We start from the raw sequence: 13,354 nt of genomic DNA, 5'->3' as shown, positions 1-13,354 counted from the left end.
ATATAGGAAGAGAGAGAGAGAGACGTTTCTCGAATAGCTCCGACATATTCATACACATACACACCCAGAGACAGCCATACAACCGTCATACACATGAAAATCAATTTTCTTCATTAGAAAAACAAGCTTAACAATGCAGGAAGGTTAATAATGATGACATATGTATATACATATATACACACATATATATATATACATATAGGTGAATGGATAGCTAATACTGAAGTGGCAGAAAAGATATCGATCCGGCAACGAGTAGTAGAATTAACGCTACGAAAAAACCGTGTTTGAAGCGGCAAACCGGAGCAATTACCAGTTCTACACAGTCTCAACAGCTGACGTGTCGCCCGACGGCACAAAACAGACAGACAGACAGACAGACACCTTCACAGACCTCGAAAGATTGATTTCAATAACCAAAGGAACATGATACAGTCGCTGCTGGCTTGCCAACGGTGCAGCCCCCCCAGAGGACGTGTTGACAGCACGTACAGACAAAAATTAATCAGTGTTCGAAAGACGTAAAAAAAGACAGCAGGATATAATGTACTGACGATGGCACGATGAAATTGTCATGTATGAACGAGTACGGGCGAGCAAGAAAGACGGCTAATATTAATAACGTGAAGCAGCATGGTAAACCTGCACGGCAAATCATGGTTATGATGATTTTTCTGCATATGGTGAATGTGAGCGAAGGCGTTGTTTGTGATAGGAAATGAAGATAACTGTCAACAATGATAAGCACCGAAATGATAGCAGTAAGATGAGAATGATGAGCATTAGAACATGCTGATTCTTTCTAATATTTCACTGTATATAGCTAAAATACTCATTTATTTGCCGCATGCTGGAACCTTCTTTAGAGTAAATATTAACAAGAAGAACGAAGACTTGGTAAGCTACGAGGTTAACTACTATAGTTGACATTATTATTAAAGAGACGGACATAGACAACAACACGAAGGCTAACGAAGAAGTCGCGTTGAGGAAACAACTGATGACAACTATGATTATGACAAAATTGAAAACAGCAGTAAAAATACCCAGAACACTGTGGAGATGTGTCTGTAGCCGATCATCCGAAATCCGAAAACTGGCCGGACTAAAACCTAGCAAGCAGACTGAACAAAGCGACAATACTGACATATATACGATAACGACACAGACACAGACACGATTCTCGCCCACTCACAAGCGCTATAAAAACAGACAAAAAAAAAAATGCCTACATGCCCACACAATCGACAGACAAATCTCGACCCATCGTCGTACAAGAGCTTGATATATGCAAGCGGTCTATATTTTATTTGACGAAGCACTAACTAATACTACAGCCGTTACTAGTTCTTCGCTAGTGCTAATCGTACTTAACGAGGCGGATGTATGAACCGTGCGTGGACGTGCAATCAATGGCCGAACGATCAGCCATCGACATGTTGTTACCTAGAGCAATAGCCCCGCCCAACATCGGAGGCCTGGAGTCGTGTGGTTGCGGTAAATATCCTAGGTATGATATGCGTTGTCTTAAAGGACACACGTGATATTGATGCAGTTACATGGTAGACGGTAGGTTTTGGCAAGGTTGAAAAAGGCGGGCGCTTTCAATTATACGCTATTGTTCGACACGCCGTCTGCAAGCTGTAGAATATTATACACATGATTAAATATCGACATGGTATCGTATTGTTTGAATAAAGTGATTGCACCGTCCACGGATGTTCGAGTCGTCCATAGTGGCACTATCGACTGTAGTTGATCAGCCATGACATTAGAAATATCTGTCCAGACCTGTTTTTAGATTTAATATCGGCGATTAGAATTTACTAGATTGAAATTCTCAGTGTCCTTCTCAGTTCAGTGTCCTTGAGCTACGCCACACGTGCATATACCGTTGGCGGCATTCCCCGGATCCTCGAGACGACAAGGTCCAAGCTAAGCTTTAAATAGATCAATTTTCACAAGGGTCGTTCGCCACTTGCCCCAGAATCACATGTGCTATATCTAAACCGGGTTTTTTTTTCGAAGTGCATTTGTGCAATTCAATGACAACCACATGAAACGAATTTGGACATCTGTGTGGTCCCGGGATCGCTGGATCCGCCTTGACATGATCCTGACCAAGAGCGCGTTTTTCTTTGGGAAACTGGGTAAACAGTAACCATTTAGCTGAGGACTCAATGCTGCAAGAGGTACTGAGCGACCAGATTAGCGCTGACTGAATTCGCGAGGTGCGGAGTTTGGATCAGGCATTACGGATGCAGGCTGATCTGAACTCATAAATCAAGTTTTGGTTATGAGCACGCAGCTTTGTGACCGCTTGATTCCTTCGCGCTTTAACTGAGCTCATCGAACAATACTCTTCAGCAAAAAAAATCTAACCAAGAAATGAAACCAAGAAACAATGATAGTCTAAGGAAAGGTTGATACCAATAGCAGTCGAAGGAATAAACGAGATCGAGATCTACGCAACCTATCTGATCGGTTATTTAGATCATCAGCAGCACCGTTCGAATCTAAGCAGCTGGCCACTGTTGCCACACCCCAAAGATTTAAGGACGTTCCTTCATTCAACGTTAGGTGCTCAGTAGGTGGGCGGGCAATAGGCCAGTAAAGGACAGCCGTGCAGGCAAACGCTGTGTCGAAGTTTTCAACATTATATTCGAACCATAGATCTTCAACGATAGTAATAATAAACCAAATATTGTTGCTTACTTTGTGTGTGTCACGCAAAAATGTGCCGCAAACAGCTCTAAGGTGCCGACCTATTTCTACGCGATGTTTCAGCTACAGCGGTTACTTTAGGTGCGGCAGCAGCAGCTATCTCCTAGCAACAAGCAATTTCTAACCACTTGTCTACATTGTTTTCTATATCCTGATCGGCTGGATAGAGCGGCAGCAAATAGTAAACAATGGAAATCATGCGAATTACGTTAACGATAATAACCAGTAAACGAAAAAAAACGTCAGTAACATAAGTAAACAGCGTAATCCGTAAACAATTTATCAACAAGCAAAGCTATACGAAAGGGCACAAGTATGTACGATGATATTTCAATAGCATAGATACATACTTATACAGACATTCGTAAATGTGCCAAGATTTATTTAATATCTAAAGTACACATTTACTAAAATAACAATAAGAATAATAACAATGATCATCGAAGTCAGCTAGGGTCGCTCAGTCAGTCGATCTTAAAGCAGCAATGGACGAGCCATAGCCTCAGCACACCCCCCCCCCCCCTACACAAGCAGCAGTAATAAAAGCATCCTTTTAAGCGGCACCTTTATTAAAAACCTTTGGGCACAAATAGAGACAACAAATAAAGTGATACTCAGCACAAAAGAACAAGTTTCGGAGCACTTGCCTCGAATCATCCTCACGCCATGGCGACCGATCATTCGCTCGCGCTAAATCACCCATGCATCGTACATTATCTAGGTACACACGGCTGGAATAGTTGAACACAAGCAGACCCATTACGATGATTAACAGGTCACATCAGTACCGTTTACACTGCGGGCAACATTGAGCATGACAGACAGCGAGTACACAACAAAACGACGTCCCACAAATAGGAAAAAATGCAAAATGCTACTTTCCTTTGTTACCGATGGCCTTAAGTAATGCTGATAAACTCTCTCTGAACTGGATAATGATATGAAAATATCAGCTAACCTAGCTCAACGCTTGGCGCCCAGCAAGGTACGTAGCATATGCGTGCATGTTCCGTGTTCTTCAAGCGTTACAAAATAATGATAAAAATCATAACAACAAGAACAACAGTACAAACTCGTTTTTTGCGTTAACTCGACCTTTCTTTCATCATCTTTTTCCTCTTTATCCATCAACAATCTCTTTTGCCTCGTAGCCAAAGAACGACGATATCTGTTTAGACCCAAACGCATGCTCACACACGTCTTTCCGGTCTAAAAATAAGTACGTCTTTTACCGAACTTGATTAACAGCATAGAACCATCGATAATGATGACGATCATGATCATGATGCGATGATTTAAAAAGGAAAAAAAAAAACAAAAAAAATGTATCTACAAGTACGACTACACAGAATGAGAAAGTGAACGGGCGCATAGCTAAATCTGTCCATGACATGTTATCAAACATAATACGAACTTAAAGTTGCCAAATAAAATGGCTCCCGACGTTAAGCTATAAAATATACTCTAATAGTTAGTCGGTCAAAATTTGCAAGCAGCTCTCATTGATTATTGACAACCCACAAAGACCCACATGGTGGAGGATATACGTCTTCGTCATGATTGACTGATGCGGCCTAGCGGGAATCAAGCGAATCGGCCTCATTCGAATGAGCCTTAAGTATTTCCTATCAATAACAATCCGCAAGTTCTACCAGCCATGTTCGTTCGTTGTAACATAACTTGCTTTCTAATAATTTTACTTGGCCACTTCGGCACAGCAATAGAGAGGGCGATCAACAAGGAAAGAGACAAAATACGCTGTTGTTGCCATACATATGAACCGAAATAAAAAAAAAAACGAGGCGTGTGCCGTGTCGGCAAAAAGCCTTTCCGGTGCCGCGATCAGTCGCGTAGCCAACGATAAGAGAGAGTGAATTTTTGGGGCTTTGAAACATTAGCATGAAAATAACAGCAATGAGCACAACTCTAGTCGAACATTTCCGGACAAACGAAAGCTCCGCCGGGTTCAGATGGAGATCAGTCTGTGTCACAACAATAATTAATAAGCGACCAGCAAAAACAACAACATGAAGAACATAGTTTCGTTTTGCTTTTGGTATTTCGCTTTGTACTTTTGTGAACATCAAAAACAATAAATTATCATTATTAGATATACACTAAGAAACGTGTGTTTTTATTGAGATTAGTTATTTAAAAACGATTTTCGCGTTTAGGAAAAGATGGTGACTTTGGACATCAATGGACCGCGTAATGGTGGATGATGCGCGAGTTCAAGAGAAAAGTATCTACTGTACATATATCGAAGAGGCGATTAGCCCAGCTGGCTAGCTACAGCTAACTAATGTACGTATATACATACTTATTACCATCTTATACGAAATACAAGAGGATCTATTAAATTAACATACGTTTATTATGGTTGATCGTGTACACATGTTAGACTGGCCGGGATTGGTCTAATTGAAATGGCATATATATATAGTCGACACGGCAGCTGGCGACCTTCGTATCAATGCGCAGTGACCATGGTTCGAAGGAAGCCAATGCATTGATACAAGTGCTTATTTCACCAACAAAGAAATATCGTAAGCACTTATCGCTCACAGCCGGCCGGCATGCGAGAAGGCTATTCAAAAATAGGACTCTTCTTCGTTTAGATTTGATCTAACCTGTGAGCAGTACTCAAATTTGCTGGAAAGCTCCGCTACATCGACACAGACCCAGCATTTTAGGTATCGTCTATATTTTTTTTTTCTTTGCCGTTCATCTATTCACCGTTAACACAGGACATCGTCGTTCGTATTTTGCGAGGCGTGGTATCGGCGTTTCTCAAACTGGGCGCGCAGTTGTGATGAAGGACGGGGATCTCTTAGACAAATAAGTATCGCGGACATACGTTTCTCTATCCATCCTTGCCACAAAGTAGCTGGTCTCGATTTTTTCACTAACTGAGAATGAACTGCTATGAGTAGGCTGTACAATACGAGATGATACAAGGACGCTCGTTGCTAGCAAAGAGAACCTGTGCTTTGTATGGGAGGCGATCGATAGAAATCGAGCATACGTGTTTAGAGGTATAACTGTAATGAAGTGTTTTAATAAAAGCTACATCCAATTATGCTAAAAGAATATTTTCATCAAACCCATGGGTCCTTGATGAAGTGCACGGACGAAAAGCATTCACCCTCTTAGAAACTAGAGGGTATCATTCAACTCATTCCCAAGACGAACCACTGGTGTCTGTCTGTTTGGTGTCCTTCTGTTCATCTCATAGATAAACGAGTAGCTAATTTTTGTCATTTAGCCCAAAAACTTCGGAAATGTGTTCTCGTTTCACCCTCAAAGCTTTCCTCGTAGTAGCGTCTTAAGCCGTGCGTTCGCAATAGCGACTGGAAGAAATCTCTAAGATCCTTACACTGATCTGATAAACCCAATTATTTGGTATAAAAACACTACTCTATTGTTAGAGATAACTCTCAACGGAAAAATATTATATATATATATATATCCTCCTCCTCCTCCATAAACAGAAAATGTTCCTGAAAATACCATCGAGAGAACCCGGGACATTTGCCTCGTGTACGATGACGGGGCTTTTGTTAGAAGGACTGCTCACAAGTAGTTTGCGAAGTTTGAAAACATACCGAAATAAAATGCCTACCACTCGTCCGGTATAAATGGTCTTAAAAGCGATCAGAATAATGAATTTTTGTACAGAATTATTGCTGGCGGTGAGAAGTGGTGCCTGTATGTCAACGTGAATCAGAGATCGAAATGGGTGGCTCCACAATAAAAACCAAGACCGAGGGTTTATTCTAAACTTTACCCCCAAAAAAGAAAACTATGCCTTATATTTGATGAGACTATAGTGGCTTGATTGACTGAAATTCCTATGCGTTAGACAGTTGATCGACGCATTTATTTGGCCTAGTTGTATCAAATTAATCAGATTATTTACAGAAAAGGCCCGACAAACAAGCAGAGGTTATTTTGCTCAATGACAAGGCGAGGCGATATGCAGCAAATGTTGTCAAATCTATCCTCCTGAACCTCGAATGGGAGCTTTCATTGTACTATACACAATCTCCCGACCTCGTATCAATCAATCACTGGACCTTAACATTAACTTCAACACGAATCGAAAAATAACTAGAAAACTTCTTCGAAACAAACCTTCTAATATCGACAACTTGCTGATGTGTGCGCTGTGATGAACAATGACGGAGGATATATAATTTCTGTAATAAAAACAAAAAATTTAGTCAAAAAGCGCGGCAGCGGTGTTTCCAGCCCAATATTTAAAAAGTTCTTCGTGGCAGTCCGTATACATCCATATAAAGAAAACTTAATTTTCCGAAGAAAATACGTTTTTTATTTAAATCTCCTTTTTACACGCTTAAACTAAGTTTTAAACAGTGATAGGACAAGTGTTGAAATATATCGTGCTTCAGTCAATGCTTTTCATTATAGTCTCAGGGGAAAAATATAACAAATAATGATTCTTTTTGAGATTCTCGCGTTTTGCAGAAGCTGACAAATTTCAGCACCACAACCCCTGCTTGAGACTTCACCAGTAGGTCGGTAAAGGCTATTTCACGTATTTCTTTTTGGATTAGGAGGGTAATAGTGAATGCTGACCAATGCATGGTGCTGCACAGCAAACTGATATTATAAAGTCATTTGAATAAATAGCTAGGTTCCAACGAAAAATTAAGCCTGGATTCTGAAAATTGTAAGCCTGGCTCCACATCCACATTACTACCGTTGTAGAAAAATAAAAATAAGAGACATGTTAAAAAAAACAGACATAGCTATCAAATTGAATAGTTTTGATGCGACAGTCTGCATCTCTCCTAGGAACGGTGTCAGCAATAATTTGTAGTATAGATAGGGATTCAAATGCATCGAGTACTTATAACATACATGTAGCATAACTCTTGAATATCCAGCAGGCACAATTGTATATTTTCTTACTCAGCTTCGTTGACTTTCTGATAATTGATTATTGTTTTGGCTTACTCTGCTCTATCTAGCATTCTAGTCGGGACGAAAGAAGCCCTATAGCTTGTTTTGTCAGGTTTTCGCCGAGTACTGCACAAGGTGATCGTTAGTGCCCTATAGAGGCTGCCACAAAAAGACCGCAATCATTCATCTTGAATTCAATGTATCCATTTGAGGTGTATTCTCTTTCCATAGAATGAACTACGTTTTGCTTTCTCGCAATGAGAAGCGGAATAACAGAATTTCTGTTGTCCTAGGGCGCCCGGTGCTCGTTCATATCCAATGTACGAGTAAGCTTACGTAATACAGACAATTAAATCTTTTATTATGTCAAAGCTTTCGATACATCCTTGCTCTGTAGTACATATTGTAATCGAACGACCGCTTAATAGATCTACTTAATTCTACCTAACGATCATTTCGTCTTGATCCACGCCCAGATACGCAGCCCATCGATACGCAACCAATTATTCGTTGTTTCCGTTCCGAGAGGAGGCTTCGACCGCGTACGGCAAGCTTTAACCTATCTTATGATTGTTGTGATACTTATGTTTGCACTGACATGCCTTGTTTAGCTTCACAGATTACAGTATAAAAACAACGTGGGGCGTCAAAGGCGTAATGAAGTCGAAAAAATTGATTTTTTTGCAGATAGCGTAGAATTTCTGGAAGCGGAAAGATCGATCGAGTTCGCTCTAAAAGTATGTAAAACTAAGAAAAATTTTAAGAAAAAAAAAAAAAAAAAAACGATTTTCTTTTGCATTTACGCGGCTCGATCGATGAATATTCACACTTCATTTACACGGCTTATGAGCACTACATAAAATGGAGTACTTGTATGTAAGTCAGACCGAACTTGTGCTTCACTATTAAAACCTCTTCTTTGACAGTTCGAAATAGTTTTCTCCTAACTATCCTTTGGATTGAACAGTCTTTAACACTGAAGTGAGCCGATCTATACTGGAACTTTGCTTTCGGTTTTAATCTCCGTAGACTTATAATTGAAACCAGTTTTATTTGAAGGTTTATATATCTCCTTTTAGCTAACAAAAGTGATTAGTACTCCCTACAAGTGCTGAAGCCGGTGAAACACTATGTTTATCACATTCAATAAAAAACGATAGGTGAAAAATAAGGCTGCTTTGTTAGATTTTTACTGAGCTCGTAGTATGTTTTGGAAAACACACACGTTTTTTTAAAAGTGAACCCGATAGAGAAAGACTGGTTCGATTAGCGCAGGCCATAGATGGCCTGCGCTATCAACTGTTACTCTGTCAATTTGCAATGATTAGCATACCTTTCTGTCTACGCTTTTCGAAACTATGAACATGTTTTATTAATATCCAGCCGGTGGCCATCCGGTTCTTTTTCTTTTCAATTTGATCCTTGTGAACTTCCCGGAAATATCCTCTCTTGCTATATATATATATATATATATATATATATATATGCAATCTTTTGAAGCAAACGTTTCTCTCGTCCTTTTTCTTTTGTTTACCGAGTTTCTGACAATTTATAATTTAGTAGATTTTATGCGGACGTTGATACTGCCAAATACGGGGGTAGAATTGTCCATTCCGAATGATGTACCATTATATTAATTTGGGTTGGGATGATTGTAGACGGCAGTGACAGTTCGGATTTCCGCTTTTCAAAGCAGTTTTAGACTTCTTCTTAATACCCGTAATGGCATTATTTGGACGTCTCTGGAAAGGATATATCGGCATATATATTTAGTACTCGGGACCTCTGCATATACGTTCCCTTTCAACTGCGCCAATATGTTCCTCTGAATCTTCTACAATACAAAGCTTCGTTGATTTATTTATGGAACTGTTATTTTGACAATGTTTAGGTTTATTTAGTAAATCACAGTAAAAAGCAACAACATTTTACACGATCATTATTATAACATAGGGGCAACGTTTGGTCGAAAGCGAATAAACATTTTGTCAAGGCTGTATGAGACAGAACCAGCGTCAACAGGTAGACGCAGCGGTAACAAGCACACGTAAGCATACGGTATATACATGTAAACTAAGTATTTTTTAATCGAATACGTGTTCAACACACAACACCAGATTTATCAATAAGCCATGTAATTGCCGTTGCCAATGAGACACAAACGCTATAATAAACACTGCTTCAATGAACCGATACGCTCTTATCCTTAGCATTTCGTCTCCCGAACAATGAAGTCTTAATTAGTACTAGTTGATAATAATTGTATTGGCTGGAAAACGATGAAACCTCAATCCTTCTCTACCGCTCCATATTCAACAACGTAATAGAGTATTTGGGTAGTAGAAGTAGCATAAGAACCCTGAAGTCCACTTAGTATTCTTTTGAGGCAATTCTTTCCGGTTGTTCTATACAGACGATTGTAGACTGTAACTCGTTCTTTTACTCACGAGTTTGCGTACTTTAGCAAAAGTCGGTCAGCGATTCCGTCTACATCCCTTGGGATTATTAGAGTTCCCATTTGCTTGATCAGGAGTCAAAGTAGCGCCATTTTGCTTCGCGTGCTCATCGACCGTCGCCCATCTCAAGGCGTCGGATTAAATATTTGCACATTCCAACCCACAGGAAGTCGTCACTGAAATATCGTTAAGTGCATCGTTCTATCCAGCCCCGCCAGTCACACCACGTCAAGCTGCTTGACGAAGACAAAGCGCTCTCACATTAGTTTCATTTAGAACGTACAACGGCTATGTATTTTTAATATATAAAAGTGACACATGTAGGATAATCCTTAAATTGTGACCCACAACCTTCGAGGCTTCGAAACCACCTCCACACACACAAAGCCACAAGGCTTCGAAACACCACCTCAGCTTGATATTGGCACTAACTCCGGCCACAACAGCTAAGAGACTCAACTATATGCTAAAGATCTTTTTTACAATCATAATAACGTAACATAGTCACTAAAATAGTTCAATATCAGACCCGAATCCCAACCTACGTTAGATTAGGGTCAAGTACGTCGGTTACAACAACAACGATATCCATAATAACTTGATTGGACCGGAAGGGGTCATTGAGTTTATATAAAAACGGCGAATGAACTGGAAAAACAAACAATTTTAAACTGCCGTGCCACTCAGTCAAGTGCAATGTTTCTCCTTTATGTATAGGTGTTTGCCTCCATTTCATCGCTTTGGGTATGTTCACTGTTGCTTGCCAAGCCAAAGTCTGTATGGTTCATTAGAACGCGTAAATATGATTTCTGTAAACGAAGGAAAAAGCAGAATTTTTTTTTTTGTTTCTGCAATACATTAGGGAGCCTAATTAGAAACACCCGCGAGCCTGAAAAATTGCGTGAATTTTTCTAGAACGATAAGTCTCTCGTTTATGAAGCACTCTCGCTCACTTTCAGACCACTACAAATTATGTCTCGAACTTGTGTGATGAAAGAGGTCAAAAAAAAAAACACGTAACTCCTGGAGATACAAAATAATTAAAACAAAGTAGAGCTTTGAAATAGGCATCCGTCCGGGATATTTCAGAAGATTAACGCGCCTATATTTATCCCGATTTGTGCAGAGCAGGTGTATTTCAAGATGAACGGTAAAATCGTACGTTATATAAAACGAAACTAAAAAAACATGTTTCACGGTTAGTGGTCCTTTAAGTTACGAAAAAGCTGTTCAGCAGAGCAGGCCAAAATCTGATCAGCACCAACACTCAACGTAACAGAGCAAAACTTGACAGAAAAGGGATACAGTTGCTTTTTGACTCTTTTTTAATGTAAAACGGCGGCCTGCGACCTTTTTTGAAAACATTCATCTATGCCGCCTTCTATAGTACGAAAAGCATTACTACAAATAATTTTTCCTTTCAAAGTTACTTTTTTCCTTGTACTGAGTCATTCTCTTGTTCAAGACACGACTCTCTAGAATAACTTTTTCTAAGTATAGCACAAATAACTTTCTCCCATTGAAAGTCTAACTGGAGCAGGTCTTGATTAACATGTATAGAGTTTCTGCAACAGACTCGTGAAATGGTATGGCAGCCGTACAAGCAATTGCCAAGCTTGATAATAATATAAATGATTTTTTTTTGCCAAATCTGAGATTTAGAACGGCGTGCAAACATTAGTTAGTTATTGCTACTATGGCAGCGCACTCAGAGAGGCACATCGGCCATCCGCCCCTCTTTTTCAAGTTGCAGATGGCCAGAGGCCTTGTCAGATACCTTTTGTAGAATTAATCTGCCATTATAATTCAGCGATATTCTTGACTGAGCCCCTAAACTGCTCAATTCAAAATGTATCATGTTTGTCTAAGTTAATATACTTATTCAGCATATATTAAACAAGCTCTATCCATAAAACTCTGTTGGGCGCTATATCAACTAAATTATATGAGCTGATATTCATAGGATACAAAGCCTTAGCAGACCTTTAACAAAAATCACTTCTTTTTTACTATGAGTATAATGGTTCTTTAAACAAGAAACTCCACAGTTTACGTCTGGCTTTTAGTATGGCTCTCTTAAGGAATAGCGGCTAGCTAACATTGAATGCAAGAAAAGCTAATAATAAGTAAACAAATGAACAAAGGAACCAACTTAACATAAGCGTTTTTTAATTTACCGCCAGAAAGGCTTATTGAAGCTTTAAGCTGTGCGATTGGACCCGGTCCTCTTCGCCTTCGCAAGGAAAGACCCTCTGTAAGAAGCACAAGCCGCCTATTAGCATAACGTATACTAATCCAGTACCTGTTCAACATCGAATAACACTGATGCTGTATACCGATTATGGAGATGGTGACGATGACCATCGCTTTACTATAGCCTATGTTTACGTCTTCTTCTCTGTGTCGATGAGGTTTATCTAAGGGTTGCTTGTGCCTTTTCTTCGGTTCCTTCTCGTTGACGAACTCGGGGCGCTCGCGATAAACAAACCAGAACCGGAATAGTGCCAGTATTACCCCTCCCGCAGCAACAAAACAGGCAGCTCTAGGCAGCAGACCTTTTTGAGAGTCAACATCTAAAAGCCAAGTGCCCCCTCTGTCTTTGACCTTCGATCGCCTCTCACGACCCGCTTCTCTTTCTGGTCGCCTTCCTTTCGAGACAATAAAAGCATCATCACTTACGTCTGTTGTTTCTACAGCCCAACCGGCTGCAAATCGTTGTAATTCTCAGTAACTCTGTAGCACTGAGCTTTTCATTGAGTTTTTCTTCGGTCAGATTCTTCAGTCCTTGTTGCCGAAGACGAGCGCGCTGATTAAGTTGATCATGCTCTTCATAGCATAACACATTGAGCATTGATGACTATCAATAGTCAGCTTGCTTAGGCGGCACAATGTCTTTTTTCGATGTTTCCGATCTCCAAGAATCGATCGTCCTTTCGATTTCTCGGAGTTGGCCTCATTACATTCTATGCGCCTGATGCTTATCGTCGTTTTCTTACTCAATCCAGCTTATGACCGTAACGTTGAAGGACGAAACGCACAAAGAGCGAGCCTATCTTCTGCGTTGGTCCTTCTTTCATACCTAATAACAATAATCTCGTAACATACATCAAGTAATTTCTGTAGCAGTCAAATAACTTTGAAATATGCATATCACTGTTTTGTCCTACGGCTACGATCCATCTATTACGTGTGTTTGTTTTTGTACGTCGCTTTTCTGGTCGTTAACAGCATCCTATCAGCGTCGTTCA

The sequence above is a fragment of the Varroa destructor genome, unplaced genomic scaffold, assembly GCF_002443255.2.
Source record: "Varroa destructor unplaced genomic scaffold, Vdes_3.0 BEIS01000005.1, whole genome shotgun sequence".
NCBI classification, from domain to species: Eukaryota; Metazoa; Arthropoda; class Arachnida; order Mesostigmata; family Varroidae; genus Varroa; species Varroa destructor.
This window is presented reverse-complemented; position numbering follows the sequence as displayed.